The sequence below is a fragment of the Ranitomeya variabilis genome, chromosome 3 (genome assembly GCF_051348905.1).
Source record: "Ranitomeya variabilis isolate aRanVar5 chromosome 3, aRanVar5.hap1, whole genome shotgun sequence".
Lineage (NCBI taxonomy): Eukaryota > Metazoa > Chordata > Amphibia > Anura > Dendrobatidae > Ranitomeya > Ranitomeya variabilis.
In genome coordinates this window covers 772186730-772208838 of record NC_135234.1, presented here as the reverse complement: position 1 = coordinate 772208838, position 22109 = coordinate 772186730, and positions in this window count along the sequence as shown.

Sequence of the window (22109 nt, the reverse complement as noted above, 5' to 3'; positions counted from 1 at the left end):
CCTCATACACACACGGCTCCGCTCCGTACACCTCGTACACACACGGCTCCGCTCCGTACACCTCGTACACACACGGCTCCGCTCCGTACACCTCGTACACACACGGCTCCGCTCCGTACACCTCGTACACACACGGCTCCGCTCCGTACACCTCGTACACACACGGCTCAGCTCCGTACACCTCATACACACACGGCTCCGCTCCGTACACCTCGTACACACACGGCTCCGCTCCGTACACCTCGTACACACACGGCTCCGCTCCGTACACCTCATACACACGGCTCCGCTCCGTACATCTCGTACACACACGGCTCCGCTCCGTACACCTCATACACACACGTCTCTGCTCCGTACACCTCGTACACACACGGCTCCGCTCCGTACACCTCGTACACGCACGGCTCCGCTCCGTACACCTCGTACACACACGGCACTGCTACATCCACACTGTAAACCCCTCCTGACTTCACTCATAAACTTCCTCATCCAGCACCATGACAACCAGCACAGCAGAGTCCTGCATACACTGAGGCCCTGATCATGTGACTCCTTACTCCTCCCCTCCTATGACCTCATCACAGGTCCTCTGCACTCTCTCCTGAATACGCGCCTTCGCTGCCCTGATAAACCAATCAGCGTCAGGCCAATTGCAGCCTATGAAAGCGCTGAGCTGCACAGCCAATGAGCGGCTGCAGCTCCCAGAGACCGCCCCTCCCCTGACACGCCCACTACACAGATCGGCCTCGAAGTTCAAAGTGGTTGCCGGCAGAGGACTGAGCTAGGCCCCGCCCCTTCCTGTGACGTCATCTCACAGGAACCTCCGAGCTCGGAGCAAGAAGTTCCGTTACGTCCCGTGGATTCTCGCTCGTGTCCCGGTGCGCGGTTCTGTAGGTGGAGGTTTGGGCAGAGCGCTCGTCATCCTCCTCCTATATCGCCTCCATACTCCGCAGCATTATCACCCTCACTATAGCGCTTATTCACACCTGGGAGTCCGGGCTGTGTCTGTGCAGTGAGTGCGTTTTCCTCTTTGTCTTCAGACAGTAATGTCCTCCCCTGTGTACCGGCCACTTCTTCCCCCCACATGATAATATTCACCTGCAGGGGCCATAAATCCTTCTCTGTGGCCCTAAATAGTATTAGTGGCCCCTGTGTGCCCCCCATATATCACTACTGGCCCCTGTGTGCCCCCCATATATCACTACTGCCCCCTGTGTGCCCCCATATATCACTACTGCCCCCTGTGTGCCCCCATATATCACTACTGGCCCCTGTTTGCCCCCATATATCACTACTGGCCCCCATGTGCCCCCATATATCACTACTGGCCCCCGTGTGCCCCCCATATATCACTACTGGCCCCTGTGTGCCCCCCATATATCACTACTGGCCCCTGTGTGCCCCCCATATATCACTACTGGCCCCTGTGTGCCCCCCATATATCACTACTGGCCCCTGTGTGCCCCCCATATATCACTACTGCCCCCTGTGTGCCCCCATATATCACTACTGCCCCCTGTGTGCCCCCATATATCACTACTGGCCCCTGTGTGCCCCCATATATCACTACTGGCCCCCATGTGCCCCCATATATCACTACTGGCCCCTGTGTGCCCCCCATATATCACTACTGGCCCCTGTGTGCCCCCCATATATCACTACTGGCCCCTGTGTGCCCCCCATATATCACTACTGGCCCCTGTGTGCCCCCATATATCACTACTGGCCCCTGTGCCCCCCCATATATCACTACTGGCCCCTGTGTGCCCCCCCCATATATCACTACTGGCCCCTGTGTGCCCCCCCCATATATCACTACTGGCCCCTGTGTGCCTCCATATACCACTACTGGCCCCTGTGCCCCCCCATATATCACTACTGGCCCCTGTGTGCCCCCCCATATATCACTACTGGCCCCTGTGTGCCCCCCATATATCACTACTGGCCCCTGTGTGCCCCCATATATCACTACTGGCCCCTGTGTGCCCCCTATATATCACTACTGGCCCCTGTGTGCCCCCCATATATCACTACTGGCCCCTGTGTGCCCCCCCATATATCACTACTGGCCACTGTGTGCCCCCATATATCACTACTGCCCCCTGTGTGCCCCCCATATATCACTACTGGCCCCTGTGTGCCCCCATATATCACTACTGGCCCCTGTGTGCCCCCCCCATATATCACTACTGGCCCCTGTTTGCCCCCATATATCACTACTGGCCCCCATGTGCCCCCATATATCACTACTGGCCCCCGTGTGCCCCCCATATATCACTACTGGCCCCTGTGTGCCCCCCATATATCACTACTGGCCCCTGTGTGCCCCCCATATATCACTACTGGCCCCTGTGTGCCCCCCATATATCACTACTGGCCCCTGTGTGCCCCCCATATATCACTACTGCCCCCTGTGTGCCCCCATATATCACTACTGCCCCCTGTGTGCCCCCATATATCACTACTGGCCCCTGTGTGCCCCCATATATCACTACTGGCCCCCATGTGCCCCCATATATCACTACTGGCCCCTGTGTGCCCCCCATATATCACTACTGGCCCCTGTGTGCCCCCCATATATCACTACTGGCCCCTGTGTGCCCCCCATATATCACTACTGCCCCCTGTGTGCCCCCATATATCACTACTGCCCCCTGTGTGCCCCCATATATCACTACTGGCCCCTGTGTGCCCCCATATATCACTACTGGCCCCCATGTGCCCCCATATATCACTACTGGCCCCTGTGTGCCCCCCATATATCACTACTGGCCCCTGTGTGCCCCCCATATATCACTACTGGCCCCTGTGTGCCCCCCATATATCACTACTGGCCCCTGTGTGCCCCCATATATCACTACTGGCCCCTGTGCCCCCCATATATCACTACTGGCCCCTGTGTGCCCCCCCCATATATCACTACTGGCCCCTGTGTGCCCCCCCCATATATCACTACTGGCCCCTGTGTGCCTCCATATACCACTACTGGCCCCTGTGCCCCCCCATATATCACTACTGGCCCCTGTGTGCCCCCCCATATATCACTACTGGCCCCTGTGTGCCCCCCATATATCACTACTGGCCCCTGTGTGCCCCCATATATCACTACTGGCCCCTGTGTGCCCCCTATATATCACTACTGGCCCCTGTGTGCCCCCCATATATCACTACTGGCCCCTGTGTGCCCCCCCATATATCACTACTGGCCACTGTGTGCCCCCATATATCACTACTGCCCCCTGTGTGCCCCCCATATATCACTACTGGCCCCTGTGTGCCCCCATATATCACTACTGGCCCCTGTGTGCCCCCCATATATTACTAATGCCACCTGTGTGCCCCCCATATATCACTACTGGCCCCTGTGCGCCCCCCATATATCACTACTGGCCCCTGTGTGCCCCCCATATATCACTACTGGCCCCTGTGTGCCCCCCATATATCACTACTGCCCCCTGTGTGCCCCCCATATATCACTACTGGCCCCTGTGTGCCCCCCATATATCACTACTGCCCCCTGTGTGCCCCCATATATCACTACTGCCCCCTGTGTGCCCCCCATATATCACTACTGGCCCCTGTGTGCCCCCCATATATTACTAATGCCACCTGTGTGCCCCCCATATATCACTACTGGCCCCTGTGCGCCCCCCATATATCACTACTGGCCCCTGTGTGCCCCCCATATATCACTACTGGCCCCTGTGTGCCCTCCATATATCACTACTGGCCCCTGTGTGCCCCCCATATATCACTACTGGCCCCTGTGTGCCCCCCATATATTACTAATGCCACCTGTGTGCCCCCCATATACCACTACTGACCCCTGTGTGCCCCCATATATCACTACTGGCCCCTGTGTGCCCCCCATATATTACTACAGGCCCCTGTGTGCCCCCCATATATCACTACTGGCCCCTGTGTGCCCCCCATATATTAGTAATGCCACCTGTGTGCCCCCCATATATTAGTAATGCCACCTGTGTGCCCCCCATATATTAGTAATGTCACCTGTGTGCCCCCCATATATTAGTAATGCCATAGACACCAAACACGTCTGGGTTTTAATTTATCTAAGTGGTAAAAAAAAAAATTCCAAAGTTTGCTCAAAATAATGCACAATTTTCCGTTACCCGTACTGTCCCCATTTTTCGTGATCTCGGGTCAGGTGACTGCCTATGTTTTGTGTGTATATACACAGTGTATTTATTCTTACTCTTATGAATGAGACCATTGGTTTGGAAAGCTTTTCACGACGATTGTGGCAATATTGATGCTGTTCCTATTTTATCTATCTACATGTTTTATGTTTTATCACAAGTCCAAAACCAGTGTTGTGCTCACCTCCAAATAGACATATTTAGACCAAAATCCCCACATGTACAATATTAGGGACAAAGAGGCAGAAGCAAAAAGTATGAATTCAATAAAAACATCTTTTTAATAGAAAAATCATTAAAAAACAATAATATTCAACAGGAGAATCCTCTTAATAAAAAGCAGCTGGGAAGTGCATTTGAACAGCAAGGTGGATTGCTGTTGAGGGGAAATAGAGGAAAAAAAAAAATCTATAAATCTTCAGCATAGCGAGTGTGAACGGCGGTAAGTGTGACCTGAGCGTAAGTGTGAACGGTGGTAAGTGTGACTTGTGATTCAGTGAAGAGGTATTTGGAAAGCCTTTAACAAATACCTGTGTGAATTGGTGTGAGTTGCTGAATTGGGAGTAGCTATATTCACAAGGGGTTAACTTAGGGTACCGTCTCACAGTGGCACTTTGGTCGCTACGACGGTACGATCCGTGACGTTCCAGCGATATACATACGATATCGCTGTGTCTGACACGCTACTGCGATCAGGGCCCCGTTGAGAATCGTACGTCGTAGCAGATCGTTTGAAATTTTCTTTCGTCGCTGGATCTCCCGCTGTCATCGCTGGATCGGTGTGTGTGGCGCTGATCCAGCGATGTGTTCGCTTGTAACCAGGGTAAACATCGGGTTACTAAGCGCAGGGCCGCGCTTAGTAACCCAATGTTTACCCTGGTTACCATAGTAAATGTAAAAAAAACCCAAAACACTACATACTCACATTCCGGTGTCTGTCACGTCCCCCGGCGTCTGCTTCCCGCACTGACTGTGAGTGCCGGCCGTAAAGTAAAAGCAGAGCACAGCGGTGACGTCACCGCTGTGTGCTTTACGGCTGGCACTGAGACAGTCAGTGCGGGAAGCAGACGGCGAGGACGTGACAGACACCGGAATGTGAGTATGTAGTGTTTTGGGGTTTTTTTACATTTACTATGGTAACCAGGGTAAACATCGGGTTACTAAGCGCGGCCCTGCGCTTAGTAACCCGATGTTTACCCTGGTTACCCGGGGACTTCGGCATCGTTGGTCGCTGGAGAGCTGTCTGTGTGACAGCTCCCCAGCGACCACACAACGACTTACCAACAATCATGGCCAGGTCGTATCGCTGGTCGTGATCGTTGGTAAATCTTTTAGTGTAACGGTACCCTTAGGGTGGGGGCTCATAATTAAGGGGTTATAAGGGGCAGCTGTTTGGGGCTCAAGTCCTTTTTGGAAGTGCATTTGAACAGCAAGGTGGATTGCTGTTGAGGGGAAATAGAGGGAAAAAAAAATCTATAAATCTTCAGCATAGCGAGTGTGAGCGAGCTGAGTGTGACCTGAGTGTAAGTGTGGACTGCGGTAAGTGTGTGACTTGTGATTCAGTGGCTTTGGAATCAGGGAGTTTCCAAGGGAGGAATTGCTGTCTGTTTTTTTTTTTTTTTTTTTTAATTAATACTTTGTATTTACTTTTTATTTAACGTTCTGTGTGGTGCAATCTCCATTAGGAAATGTGCTCCACTATTGTTAATGCCATCCAGTGCACATCTTGCTACATGTATGCAGTCCTTCATCAGCCGGTCGAGGGTGCATACTGCTGTGCGAGATGTGAGCACGTTGAGCATTTGGAAGCCCAGATTCTGGATCTAAGGGCCCCTTTCCACTTGCGAGAGAAAAAATGGTCCGATTAACGAACCGAAAAAACGGAGGAAAATCGTGCGAGTGTCATGCGACTGTCATGCGATTTTTTTTATCGCAACATCCGTATGACATCCGTATTGCTGTCCGATTTTTACGCACCGGTGTTCCTTGAAAAGCCGGCAAATCAGTGCGGTGTACAGTAAAATCACACTGACAGGTTAGAATAGAATAGATATATACACATAGAATGTGTATATATACATATATATATATGTCAGTGAGACACCTATATATGTATATTTATAATTAATGCAGCGCTAGATAGCATAAAAGCCGCTAATTCAATTGCCGGATTCTCATTTCTCCTTCACAAACCCGACAGGATATGAGACATGATTACATACAGTAAACCATCTCATATCCCTTTTTTTTTGCATATTCCACACTACTAATGTTAGTAGTGTGTATGTGCAAAATTTGGCCGCTGTAGCTGCTAAAGGGTTAAATGGCGGAAAAAATTGGCGTGGGCTCCCGCGCAATTTTCTCCGCCAGAGTGGTAAAGCCAGTGACTGAGGGCAGATATTAATAGCCTAGAGAGGGTCCATGGTTATTGGCCCCTCTGGCTACAAACATCTGCCCCCAGCCACCCCAGAAAAGGCACATCTGGCATCACCGCGACTGAAGGTAACTATAGGTCATTGACCTACATTACCTTCATTCCCTGGGTTTTATAGGCACGAGCACAGCTGCATTATAGCAGAGCTCCTGCCTGTAAAATATTTTAACCCCTTCAGATGGATTTACATCGTGGGACGTCACAGATCATCTGAAGGTATGTATTTTGGTTTATTATTTTTCCAAGAGAGGGTCTTCAGGTGGATTGAGAGAGCAATAAAATATTACAACATCCTGTGTGTTTATTTCATTAAAATACTTGTAAAAAATGTGTGTGTGTTTTATTAACCATTTCGTACTATTGGATTAATAATGGATAGGTAACATAATTGACGCCTCTCCATTATTAATCTGGCTTAATGTCACCTTACAATAGCAAGGGGACATTAACCCTTCATTACCCCATATCCCACCGCTACAGGGAGTGGGAAGAGAGTGGCCAAGTGCCAGAATAGCCGCATCTTCCAGATGTGCCTTTTCTGGGGTGGCTGGGGGCAGATGTTTGTAGCCAGGGGAGGCCAATAACCATGGACCCTCTCTAGGCTATTAATATCTGCCCTCAGTCACTGGCTTTACCACTCTGGCGGAGAAAATTGCGCGGGAGCCCACGCCAATTTTTTCCGCCATTTAACCCTTTATTTTAGCAGCTACAGCGGCCAAATTTTGCACATACACACTACTAACAGAAGTGTGGAATATGCAAAAAAAAAAGATATCAGATGGTTTACTGTATGTAACCATGTCTCATATCCTGTCGGGTTTGTGAAGGAGAAATGAGAAGCCGGCAATTGAATTAGTGGCTTTTATGCTATCTAGCGCTGCATTAAATATAAATATACATATGTAGATGTCTCACTGACATTTATATATATGTATATATACACATTCTATGTGTATATATCTACTCTATTCTAACCTGTCAGTGTGATTTTACTGTACACCGCGCTGAATTACCGGCTTTTCAAAGGACACCGGTGCGTAAAAATCGGACAGAACTCGCATGGTGCGAGTGCTGTGCGATTTTTTTTCTTGCACCCATTGACTTGCATTGGCGACTCTCGTCCGAGAATCGCAGCAATACGCAGCATGCTGCGATTTTTTTCTCAGCCGATCCAGATTTTTCTCAGTCCGATTTCGGCTGAGAAAAAAATCGCAAATGAAAAGACACCTATTGAATAACATTGGTCCGATTGCAATCCGATTTTTTATCGGATTGCACTCGTCCGTTTTCCTCGCAAGTGGAAAGGGGCCCTAAATGTGCAGCAGGCAACACTGAGATCCATAGACAATATGGAGAGGAGTCTTCTGCTCACAGAGCAGACGCTCAATGGGATAGATGAGGAGGGGGATGGTAGGATGTAGCTGCAGGACAGTGAAGTAGTTAGCTGGGTGACAGATAGAAGGCGGGGTAGAGGGAAGAGTGCCAGGGAGGCTAGTCCTGATCTGGCGCACCCCAATAAGTTTGCTAAGTTGGCAGATGAGGGGGGTGCCAGTACAGGGGTAGCACTGCTGCAGCCAGGCATGTCTTCTGAAAGCCGGAGGAGTGACTGCTCCAGTAAGGAGGGAAATAGGAGAGCAGGGCAGGCCAGACAGGTGCTGGTAGTGGGGGACTCAATTATTAGGGGAACAGATAGGGCAATCTGTCACAAAGACAGGGATCGTCGGACGGTGTGCTGCCTACCTGGCGCTCGAGTCCGACACATCGCTGATCGGGTGGACAGATTACTGGGAGGGGCTGGTGAGGACCCAGCGGTCATGGTGCACATTGGCACAAATGACAAAGTTAGAGGTAGGTGGAAGGTCCTTAAAGATGATTTCAGGGAATTAGGCTGCAAGCTGAAAGCAAGGACCTCCAACGTGGTATTTTCCGAAATACTGCCTGTACCACGTGCCACGCCAGAGAGGCAACGGGAGATTAGGGAGGTTAATAAGTGGCTCAGGAATTGGTGTAGGAAGGAGGGGTTTGGGTTCCTGCAGAACTGGGCCGACTTCTCAGTTGGCTACAGTCTCTACGCTAGGGACGGGCTGCACCTCACTGGGGAAGGTGCAGCTGTGCTGGGGGAGAAAATGGCTAGAAGGTTGGAGGAGTGTTTAAACTAGGGATTGGGGGGAGGGTATTCATTTTATAGGAGGGGAAGATAGGGCAGATAGAGACCTGGGCACAAATAAGGAAGTTGGGGGTGGCGGTGGCATGGGGGGGTGGGGTTAGATCAATTAATAATTTAAGAAAGAATAGAGGTACAGAGAGTAACATCAAGTGTTGTGAATTTGGATTCTGGGCTCCCCCGGTGGCCGCTTGTGGAATTGGACTTGTCATCCTCTTTCCTGTTTCACCTGATTCCATCAGTAGTGGGTGTCGCTATTTAAGCTCATTTCTCTGGTGGTTTCTTGCCGGTCAACAATGTTATCTGATGCCTCTCAGTGCTTGTTCCTGCTTCTAGACAACTACTGATAAGTTGGACTTTTGTCCATGTTTTGTTTTGCCTATTTGTTCCAGTTCGCAGCTGAAGTTTTGTTACTGTGTCTGGAAAGCTCTCGTCGATCAGGGATTGCTACTCTGGCGTTATGAGTTAATGCCAGAGTTTAAGGTAATCTCTGGATGGTGTTTTGTTAGTATTTTTCTGCTGACCATGAAAGTATACTATCTGTCTTCTGCTATCTAGTAAGCGGACCTCAAATTTGCTAAGACTATTTTCCTGCTGCGTTTGTTGTTTCATCTGAACTCACCGTCATTATATGTGGGGGGCTACTGTCTTCTTTGGAATATTTCTCTAGAGGTGAGCCAGGTCTTATATTTCCCTCTGCTAGCTATTTAGGTCTTAGGCCAGAGCTGGGCATCTAGCTATAAATAGGAAATGCTACCTGGCTATTTCTAGTTGCGCGGCAGGCTTAGTTCATGGTCAGTATAGTTCCATCTTCCGAGAGCTTGTCCCTCTATAGGCTTGCTATGATCTCTGCCTGCAGAGATCATGACAGTTTGACCGGCCAAACTAAAGTGTTAAAGACCCAGGTTGAGAAAGGAGAGTTATAAGAAGTCTGCTGGAATTTTTTTTTTTTTTTTTTTTTTTCCTCCAGTCTGCCTTGCTGCAGTCTTTTTTCTCTCTCTCCTCCTAATCTCTGTATGCTCTGTGTGCACCTGACAATAATGGATCTCCAGAGTGTAACTGCGGGTTTGAATAATCTCATCACGAAAGTACAAAATTTACAAGATTTTGTAGTACATGCTCCGGTATCTGAGCCGAGAATTCCTTTGCCGGAGTTCTTCACAGGGAATAGAGCTAGCTTCCAGAATTTCCGAAATAATTGTAAGCTTTATTTGTCCCTGAAGTCTCGTTCAGCTGGAGACCCTGCTCAGCAGGTTAGGATTGTGATTTCCTTGCTCAGGGGTGACCCTCAAGATTGGGCCTTCTCATTGCCAGCAGGGGATCCTGCGTTACGCGATGTGGATGCGTTTTTTCTGGCCTTGGGCTTGCTTTATGAGGAACCTCATTTGGAACTTCAGGCAGAAAAAACTTTGATGGCACTATCTCAGGGGCAAGACGAAGCTGAAGTTTTCTGCCAAAAATTCCGTAAATGGTCTGTGCTTACTCAGTGGAATGAGTGCGCCTTGGCGGCAACTTTCAGAGAAGGTCTCTCTGATGCCGTTAAGGATGTTATGGTGGGGTTCCCTTTGCCTGCAGGTCTGAATGAGTCCATGACAATGGCTATTCAGATTGATAGGCGTCTGCGGGAGCGCAAACCGATGCACCATCTGGCGGTGTCTATGGAAAAGACGCCAGAAAGTATGCAGTGTGATAGAATTCTGTCCAGGAGTGAGCGACAGAATTTTAGACGGAAGAATGGATTGTGTTTCTATTGTGGGGATTCTACTCATGTTATATCGGCATGCTCTAGGCGTACAAAGAAGCTTGATAAGTCTGTTTCCATTGGCACCATTCAGTCTAAGTTTATTTTGTCTGTAACCCTGATTTGCTCTTTGTCATCCATTGCCACGGACGCCTATATTGACTCTGGCGCCGCTCTGAGTCTTATGGATTGGTCCTTTGCCAATCGTTGTGGTTTTGATTTAGAGCCTTTGGAGACTCTTATTCCTCTGAAGGGGATTGACTCCACCCCATTGGCTAATAATAAACCACAATACTGGACACAAGTAACCATGCGTATCAATCCGGATCACCAGGAGATTATTCGTTTCCTGGTGCTGTATAATTTACATGACGATTTGGTACTGGGATTGCCATGGTTGCAGTCTCACAACCCAGTCTTGGACTGGAGAGCTATGTCTGTGTTGAGCTGGGGATGTAAGGGTATTCATGGGGACGTACCTTTGGTTTCTATTTCGTCGTCCATTCCCTCTGAAGTCCCTGAGTTCCTCTCTGATTATCAAGACGTCTTTGACGAACCCAAGCTTGGGTCGTTACCTCCGCACCGTGAGTGCGATTGTGCCATAGATTTGATACCGGGTTGTAAATATCCAAAGGGTCGTTTGTTTAATTTGTCTGTGCCGGAACATGCTGCTATGCGGGAATATATAAAGGAGTCTTTGGAAAAGGGACATATTCGTCCATCTTCTTCTCCCTTGGGAGCTGGGTTTTTCTTTGTCTCAAAAAAAGACGGCTCTTTGAGACCATGTATTGATTATCGGCTTCTGAATAAGATCACTGTTAAGTATCAATACCCATTGCCATTGCTTACTGATTTGTTTGCTCGTATAGAGGGTGCTAAGTGGTTCTCTAAAATTGATCTTCGTGGGGCGTATAATTTGGTGCGGATCAGGCAGGGGGATGAGTGGAAGACCGCATTTAATACGCCCGAGGGCCACTTTGAGTATTTGGTCATGCCTTTTGGTCTTTCTAATGCCCCTTCAGTTTTCCAGTCTTTTATGCATGATATTTTCCGCGATTTTCTGGATAAATTTATGATAATATATCTGGATGATATTCTGATTTTTTCTGATGACTGGGACTCTCATGTCCAGCAGGTCAGGAGAGTTTTTCAGGTTCTGCGGTCTAATTCTTTATGTGTGAAGGGGTCTAAGTGCGTTTTTGGGGTCCAGAAAATTTCCTTTTTGGGGTATATTTTTTCTCCCTCTTCCATTGAGATGGATCCCGTCAAGGTGCAAGCTATTTGTGACTGGACTCAGCCCTCCTCTCTTAAGGGTCTTCAGAGATTTTTGGGCTTTGCCAACTTTTACCGCCGATTTATTGCTGGTTTTTCGGATGTCGTTAAACCACTGACTGATTTGACCAGACAAGGCGCTGATGTTGCTAATTGGTCCCCTCATGCTGTAGAGGCCTTTCAGGAGCTTAAGCGCCGTTTTGCCTCTGCCCCTGTGTTGCGTCAGCCTGATGTGAATCTGCCTTTTCAGGTTGAGGTTGACGCTTCGGAGATCGGAGCTGGGGCAGTGTTGTCGCAGAAAGGTTCCGACTGCCCCGTCATTAGGCCTTGTGCCTTCTTTTCTCGCAAATTTTCGCCCGCAGAGCGGAATTATGATGTTGGGAATCGGGAGCTTTTGGCCATGAAGTGGGCGTTTGAGGAGTGGCGCCATTGGCTCGAGGGGGCTAGGCATCAGGTGGTGGTATTGACTGACCACAAAAATTTGATTTATCTTGAGACTGCCAGACGCCTGAATCCTAGACAGGCGCGCTGGTCTTTATTTTTTTCTCGCTTTAATTTTGTGGTGTCATACCTACCGGGTTCTAAGAATGTTAAGGCAGATGCCCTTTCTAGGAGTTTTGACCCGGACTCTCCTGGTAATTCTGAACCCACAGGTATCCTTAGGGAGGGAGTAATTTTGTCGGCCGTTTCTCCTGATCTGCGGCGGTCCTTGCAAGAGTTTCAGGCGGATAGACCGGATCGTTGTCCGCCTGATAGACTGTTTGTTCCGGATGATTGGACCAGCAGAGTCATCTCTGAGGTACATTCTTCTGCATTGGCAGGTCATCCCGGAATTTTTGGTACCAGGGATTTGGTGGCAAGATCCTTCTGGTGGCCTTCTCTGTCACGAGATGTGCGAGTCTTTGTGCAGTCATGTGACGTTTGTGCTCGGGCCAAGTCTTGTAGTTCTCGGGCTAGCGGACTGCTGTTGCCCTTGCCTATTCCTAAGAGGCCTTGGACACACATCTCGATGGATTTTATTTCAGATCTGCCTGTTTCCCAGAAGATGTCTGTCATCTGGGTGGTCTGTGACCGTTTCTCTAAAATGGTCCATTTGGTTCCTCTGCCCAAGTTGCCTTCTTCTTCTGAGTTGGTTCCTCTGTTTTTTCAGAATGTTGTCCGATTGCACGGTATTCCTGAGAATATTGTTTCTGACAGAGGTACCCAATTTGTGTCTAGATTTTGGCGGGCATTCTGTGCTAGGATGGGCATAGATTTGTCGTTTTCATCTGCTTTTCACCCTCAGACTAATGGCCAGACCGAGCGGACTAATCAGACCCTTGAGACATATCTGAGGTGTTTTGTCTCTGCTGACCAGGATGATTGGGTTGCTTTTTTGCCATTGGCAGAGTTCGCCCTCAATAATCGGGCCAGTTCTTCCACCTTGGTGTCCCCGTTATTCTGTAATTCGGGGTTTCACCCTCGATTTTCCTCCGGTCAGGTGGAATCCTCGGATTGTCCTGGAGTGGATGCGGTGGTGGAGAGATTGCATCACATCTGGGGGCAGGTTATGGACAATTTGAAGTTGTCACAAGAGAAGACTCAGCGTTTTGCCAACCGTCATCGTCGTGTTGGTTCTCGGCTTTGTGTTGGAGATTTAGTGTGGTTGTCTTCTCGTTTTGTCCCTATGAGGGTCTCTTCTCCTAAGTTTAAACCTCGGTTTATCGGCCCTTATAGAATATTGGAGATTCTTAATCCTGTTTCTTTCCGTTTGGACCTCCCTGCGTCCTTTTCCATTCATAACGTTTTTCATCGGTCGTTATTGCGCAGGTATGAGGTACCTGTTGTACCTTCTCTTGAGCCTCCTGCTCCGGTGTTGGTTGAGGGTGAGTTGGAGTACGTTGTGGAGAAAATTTTGGACTCTCGTGTTTCCAGACGGAAACTCCAGTATCTGGTCAACTGGAAGGGTTACGGCCAGGAGGATAATTCTTGGGTCAATGCATCTGATGTTCATGCTTCTGATCTTGTTCGTGCCTTCCATAGGGCTCATCCTGGTCGCCCTGGTGGATCTGGTGAGGGTTCGGTGCCCCCTCCTTGAGGGGGGGGTACTGTTGTGAATTTGGATTCTGGGCTCCCCCGGTGGCCGCTTGTGGAATTGGACTTGTCATCCTCTTTCCTGTTTCACCTGATTCCATCAGTAGTGGGTGTCGCTATTTAAGCTCATTTCTCTGGTGGTTTCTTGCCGGTCAACAATGTTATCTGATGCCTCTCAGTGCTTGTTCCTGCTTCTAGACAACTACTGATAAGTTGGACTTTTGTCCATGTTTTGTTTTGCCTATTTGTTCCAGTTCGCAGCTGAAGTTTTGTTACTGTGTCTGGAAAGCTCTCGTCGATCAGGGATTGCTACTCTGGCGTTATGAGTTAATGCCAGAGTTTAAGGTAATCTCTGGATGGTGTTTTGTTAGTATTTTTCTGCTGACCATGAAAGTATACTATCTGTCTTCTGCTATCTAGTAAGCGGACCTCAAATTTGCTAAGACTATTTTCCTGCTGCGTTTGTTGTTTCATCTGAACTCACCGTCATTATATGTGGGGGGCTACTGTCTTCTTTGGAATATTTCTCTAGAGGTGAGCCAGGTCTTATATTTCCCTCTGCTAGCTATTTAGGTCTTAGGCCAGAGCTGGGCATCTAGCTATAAATAGGAAATGCTACCTGGCTATTTCTAGTTGCGCGGCAGGCTTAGTTCATGGTCAGTATAGTTCCATCTTCCGAGAGCTTGTCCCTCTATAGGCTTGCTATGATCTCTGCCTGCAGAGATCATGACAATCAAGTGCATGTATACTAATGCCAGAAGCCTCGCCAACAAAATGGACGAATTAGAACTAATGTTGTTGGAGCATAATTATGACATGGTGGGGATATCTGAGACGTGGCTGGATGAGAGCCATGACTGGGCTGTTAACTTGCAGGTCTATAGTCTGTTCAGAAATGACCGTACAGATAAGCGAGGGGGTGGGGTGTGTCTGTATGTAAAATCGACCTTAAAACCCATCCGGCGTGATAATATAGGTGAATCTAATGAAAATGTAGAGTCCCTGTGGGTGGAGATAAGGGGAGGGGGAAAAAATAATAAATTACTGATAGGGGTTTGTTATAAATCTCCAAAAATAATGGAAGCAATGGAGAATATCCTCGTAAAGCAAATAGATGAAGCTGCGACTCAAGGAGAAGTCATTATTATGGGGGACTTCAACTACCCTGAAATAGATTGGGGAACAGAAACCTGCAGTTCCAGCAAAGGTGATCGGGGTCTGACAACTATGAGAGACAATTACCTTTCACAACTGGTTCAGGACCCAACAAGGAGGGGGGCACTGCTAGACCTAATATTAACCAACAGGCCAGACCGCATAGCAAATATAAGGGTTGGGGGTCACTTGGGGAATAGTGATCACAAAATAATAAGTTTTCATGTCTCCTTTAATAAGATGTGTAGTAGAGGGGTGACAAGGACACTAAATTTCAGGAGGGCAAATTTCCAACGGATGAGAGATGATCTTGGTGCAATTAACTGGGACGATATCCTGAGACATAAAAGTACACAAAGAAAATGGGAGACATTTATTAGCATCCTGGATAGGACCTGTGCACAGTATTTACCGTATGGGAATAAACATACTAGAAATAGGAGGAAACCAATATGGCTAAATAGAGCTGTAAGGGGCGCAATAAGGGACAAAAAGAAAGCATTTAGAGAATTAAAGGAAGTAGGTAGTGAGGAGGCATTAAATAAATACAGAAAATTAAATAACTTCTGTAAAAAGCAAATCAAGGCAGCAAAAACTGAGACAGAGAGACTCATTGCCAGAGAGAGTAAAAATAATCCCAAAATATTCTTTAACTACATAAATAGTAAGAAACTAAAAAATGAAAGTGTTGGCCCCCTTAAAAATAGTCTGGATGAAATGGTGGATGAGGATGAGGAAAAAGCCAATATGCTAAATGACTTTTTTTCATCAGTATTTACAAAAGAAAATCCCATGGCAGCCAATATGATCGGTAATAACAAAAATTCCCCATTAAGTGTCACATGCTTAACCCAGCAGGAAGTACGGCGGCGTCTAAAAATCACTAAAATGGACAAATCTCCGGGCCCGGATGGGATACACCCCCGAGTACTGCAGGAACTAAGTGCAGTCATTGATAGACCATTATTTTTAATCTTTAAAGACTCCATAATAACAGGGTCTGTACCACAGGACTGGCGTATAGCAAATGTGGTGCCAATATTCAAAAAAGGGGACAAAAACTGAACTCGGAAATTATAGGCCAGTAAGCTTAACCTCTACTGTGGATAAAATCCTGGTGGGCATTCTAAGGGATGCTATACTGGAGTATCTGAAGAGGAATAACCTCATGTATCATGTACCACCAGTATCAGCACGGGTTTACTAGGGACCGTTCATGTCAGACTAATTTGATCAGCTTCTATGAAGAGGTAAGTTCCGGACTGGACCAAGGGAACCCAGTGGACGTAGTGTATATGGACTTTTCCAAAGCTTTTGATACGGTGCCACACAAAAGGTTGTTACATAAAATGAGAGTAATGGGGATAGGGGAAAATATGTGTAAGTGGGTTGAGAGCTGGCTCAGGGATAGGAAACAAAGGGTGGTTATTAATGGACTGGACTCGGACTGGGTCGCGGTTAGCAGTGGGGTACCACAGGGGTCAGTATTGGGCCCTCTTCTTTTTAACATATTTATTAATGACCTTGTAGGGGGCATTCAGAGTAGAATTTCAATATTTGCAGATGACACTAAACTCTGCAGGGTAATCAATACAGGGGAGGACAATTTTATATTACAGGATGATTTATGTAAACTAGAAGCTTGGGCTGATAAATGGCAAATAAGCTTTAATGGGGATAAATGTAAGGTCATGCACTTGGGTAGAAGTAATAAGATGTATAACTATGTGCTTAATTCTAAAACTCTGGGCAAAACCGTCAATGAAAAAGACCTGGGTGTATGGGTGGATGACAGACTCATATTCAGTGGCCAGTGTCAGGCAGCTGCTACAAAGGCAAATAAAATAATGGGATGTATTAAAAGAGGCATAGATGCTCATGAGGAGAACATAATTTTACCTCTATACAAGTCACTAGTTCGACCACACTTAGAATACTGTGCACAGTTCTGGTCTCCGGTGTATAAGAAAGACATAGCTGAACTGGAGCGGGTGCAGAGAAGAGTGACCAAGGTTATTAGAGGACTGGGGGGTCTGCAATACCAAGATAGGTTATTACACTTGGGGCTATTTAGTTTGGAAAAACGAAGACTAAGGGGTGATCTTATTTTAATGTATAAATATATGAGGGGACAGTACAAAGACCTTTCTGATGATCTTTTTAATCATAGACCTGAGACAGGGACAAGGGGGCATCCTCTACGTCTGGAGGAAAGAAGGTTTAAGCATAATAACAGACGCGGATTCTTTACTGTAAGAGCAGTGAGACTATGGAACTCTCTGCCGTATGATGTTGTAATGAGTGAGTCATTACTTAAATTTAAGAGGGGACTGGATACCTTTCTGGAAAAGTATAATGTTACAGGGTATATACACTAGATTCCTTGATAAGGCGTTGATCCAGGGAACTAGTCTGATTGCCGTATGTGGAGTCGGGAAGGAATTTTTTTCCCCATGGTGGAGTTACTCTTGCCACATGGGTTTTTTTTGCCTTCCTCTGGATCAACATGTTAGGGCATGTTAGGTTAGGCTATGGGTTGAACTAGATGGACTTACAGTCTTCCTTCAACCTTAATAACTATGTAACTATGTAACCGTTTGGCAGACTCGAGATAAGTCAAATTCTTGTGATCAGTCAAGACCACCACACGATGCTTGGCTCCCTCGAGCCAATGTCGCCACTCCTCAAATGCCCACTTCATTGCCAACAACTCTCGATTACCAACATCATAATTCCGCTCGGCAGGCGAAAACTTTCTTGAAAAGAAAGCACATGGTCTCATCACAGAGCTATCAGAGCTTTTCTGCGACAAGACAGCCCCTGCTCCAATCTCAGAAGCATCAACCTCAACCTGAAAGGGAAGAGAGACATCGGGCTGACGCAAGACAGGAGCCGAAGAAAACCGACATTTCAACTCCTGAAAGGCCTCCACAGCCGCAGGAGACCAATTCATCACATCAGAACCCTTCTTGGTCAAATCCGTCAAAGGCTTTACCACACTAGAAAAATTAGTGATGAAGCGACGGTAAAAATTAGCAAAACCCAAGAACTTCTGAAGACTCTTCACAGATGTAGGATGAGTCCAGTCATGAATAGCCTGGACCTTGACTGGATCCATCTCAATAGTAGAAGGAGAAAAAATAAAGCCCAAAAAGGAAACCTTCTGGACTCCGAAGAGACATTTAGAGCCCTTCACAAACAAGGCATTTAGAGCCCTTCACAAACAAGGCATTGGCACGCAGGACCTGAAATACCATCCTGACCTGCTTCACATGAGACTCCCAATCATCAGAAAAGACCAAAATATCATCCAGGTACACAATCATAAATCTATCCAGATACTCTCGGAAGATGTCGTGCATGAAGGACTGAAACACAGAGGGGGCATTAGAAAGCCCAAAAGGCATCACCAAGTACTCAAAATGGCCTTCGGGCGTATTAAATGCTGTTTTCCATTCATCGCCCTGCTTTATGCGCACGAGATTATACGCTCCACGAAGATCTATCTTGGTGAACCAACTGGCCCCCCTAATCCGGGCAAACAGATCGGACAACAGTGGCAAGGGGTACTGAAATTTGACCGTGATGTTATTTAGAAGGCGATAATCTATACAGGGTCTCAGAGAACCATCCTTCTTGGCCACAAAAAAGAACCCCGCACCCAAAGTGGACGAGGACGGGCGAATATGTCCCTTCTCCAAGGACTCCTTTATATCTTTATATAACTCTGAATAGCGGCATGTTCTGGTACAGATAAATTAAAAAGTCGTCCCTTAGGGAACTTACTACCAGGAATCAGATTTATGGCACAATCATAATCCCTATGAGGAGGTAGCGCACTGGATTTGGGCTCATCAAATACATCCTGGTAGTCCGACAAAAATTCAGGGACTTCAGAAGGAGTAGAAGAAGCAATTGACACCAAAGGAGCATCGCCATGAATTCCCTGGCAACCCCAACTTGACACAGACATTGCTTTCCAATCCAGGACTGGATTATGAGCCTGCAGCCATGGCAGACCCAAAACGACAACATCATGCAAATTATGTAGCACCAGAAAGCGAATCACCTCCTGATGTACAGGAGCCATGCACATGGTCACTTGAGTCCAGTACTGAGGTTTATTCTTGGCCAATGGTGTAGCATCAATTCCCTTTAGTGGGATAGGGAATTGTAAAGGCTCCAAGATAAAACCACAGAGCCTGGCAAATGACAAATCCATCAAATTCAGGGCAGCACCTGAATCCACAAAAGCCATAACTGGGTAGGATGACAGAGAGCAAATCAAAGTAACAGACAAAATGAATTTAGGTTGTACAGTACCAATGGTGACAGACTTGGCAAACCTTTTTGTGCGCTTAGAGCATGCTGAGATAACATGAGCAGAATCACCACAGTAAAAGCACAACCCATTCTGACGTCTGTGATTTTGCCGTTCAATTCTGGTCAGAATCCTGTCACATTGCATAGGCTCAGGTTTCTGCTCAGAAAATACCGCCAGAGGGTGCACAGGTTTGCGCTCCCGCAAACGCCGATCAATCTGAATGGCCAAAGACATTGACTCATTCAGACCCGCCGGCGTGGGGAACCCCACCATAACATCTTTAAGGGCTTCAGAAAGACCCTTTCTGAAAATCGCCGCCAGGGTGCACTCATTCCACTGAGTGAGCACAGACCACTTCCTAAACTTCTGACAATAAACCTCTGCTTCATCCTGACCCTGAGAGAGAGCCAGCAAAACCTTCTCTGCTTGGTCTACCAGATTTGGTTCCTCATAAAGCACTCCAGCTAAAGAAGAGAGCCAGCGCACTACTAGTAACTTATAAATAATGTAAGGGGTGCAAAAGAGATGGTGAAAAATAGCAACATAAGACGAAGAGAACAGCACCACTCTATATAATTGCACACCACTAATAATAAGTAAAAATAGGAAAACTTTATTGATACACCAATTTAAAAACAATTAAAATGGCAAAGTGCCATACACTCCACACTGGCCCGCCAACCAAGATAATATGTGTTCTCACACAGTAATAGACAGATACACCTGGCAAACAATACAGATAGCCAAATGATCACAATAACACAATATAATGTCATGTGACCCTGATATGGTGAACACACTGGCGCAAAAAATAATTAAACAACCTCTTGGAAGCACAAAAAATTATTATATGTGTGTGATATATAATACACAATGGCACTTAGTAGTAAAGCAGTAATGCCCCTAGTCTGGAAATAAAGTGCAAGATATGCTGGACCATACAACTGGTGGCCACCCTGTGGTAGCGATGAAAAAATTAGACTGGAGGTAATGAGAGCAGACCACTAAGTGATCCTAAGCATGGTATAGTTACCACAAGGAGAAGGAAACATAGATCATGGGTCCAGCCAGGTAGCAAAGTTAGGGGCATGTATCCACAGGTGCCATGACATCCAGCAGCAGAGGACTGAGCGCCGGAGGCAGAGCACAGCGTGGGGAGTGAGCCCAACGCGTGTCGCCGTCACTGGGGACGGCTTCGTCAGGGGAAGGTGCAGCCAGGTAATCACATAAAGTTTAAATACCTGATCGCGCGGTCAGGTGAGGGTCAGGACGCGCCCGGGAGCCGGAACCGGAAGTGACGCGTAAGGGCGGAAGTACCCGTGCTGGCAGACGTCTCTGCCAGCACTTCACAATGCGCATGCGCCGGAGAAGTCCGGTGTTGCGCATTGCGTGGAGGACATGCAATGTCAGGGAGATATGTAGGAGATGAAAGGAGTATGCAGGCACAGTAACAGGCATAACATGAGATAAGAAATACAGGCATATCAAAGGGCAAGATATGTAAAGGAGGGGCCCATATATGTGACCAACTAATCAATTAGAAAACGGACAACAAAAATACATAAATGAAAATACAAAAGGAACATACATGAAGAATAAGACAATTGGTTCAGACAAAACACGTAAAGGACCACACATGAGGAAACTTCCCTGGGTATAACCACATCCACAATGGGAAAGAGAAAGGGGTACTTGTTTGGGAACCTACATGAAGAATAGGACAATTGGTTCAGACAAAACACCTAAGGGACCACACATGAGGAAACTTCCCTGGGTATAACACCATCCACAATGGGAAAGAGAAAGGGGTACTTGTTTGGGAACATACATGAAGAATAAGACAATTGGTTCAAACAAAACACGTAAGGGACCACACATGAGGAAACTTCCCTGGGTATAACCACATCCACAATGGGAAAGAGAAAGGGGTACTTGTTTGGGATATAACCAAGAAAGTTACTGATATGACTCTCTAAAAAGAGGACTATCAGTGAAGGAATACTGAAAGCATATAGACCTGACAACCATCAAGGAGCCCCTTGATGAAGCCTATAAATAAAAGAATGATAGTACAACTATAACAGAAAAAAAGCCGCTCCCACGGGTACCGAGGTCGGCCAGGAAATCTGCCAAACAATCAGTATAAATGTGAAAATCCTAAGTCTGTCACATTGAAGTGACACCTTCAAGTTAACCGAACACATGAGAATAGTCACATGCAGGATATGAGAGCCTTCATCAAAAGTGTATAAAATTTCTTACAGCAAAACGGAAAATTATGATATTTAATCAGATGGTAGTTAATGTCTTTCTGATTCCGCCAAGATTGCTCAATCCATGATATGGACATGACGTGTGTGGTCGGCAACACGCATCCGATGGGGCGAAGAACCAGGATACACATATCCATCCATAGATGAAGCGAGAATAAAGCAGGGCCCAAAAGCATCTGATGAATCCATCTGAAACAGAAGATCACTTATTTAAAATCAGCCCAAAAAAACAGTGAAAAGAAGGTCCTCATTAATACCCAGGGGGACCGTGGACCGCAGTGAAAAAATCCAACGTGCCTCCACTTGTAGAAGCTTGTTCTCCAATGAACCCCCTCTGCCTGAGCCATGCACCCGTTCTAAGCCAACGACTCGGGTACCCGAGTATTTACCCCCATGGCAAAGCAAAAAATGCGCTGCTACCGTAGTGAGTAGTTTACCCTTACAAGAATCAGCCGCTGCGGTGCTAATTGTAGAAAAGTGTTTTTGTATACGTCTACGCAATTCTTGGGACGT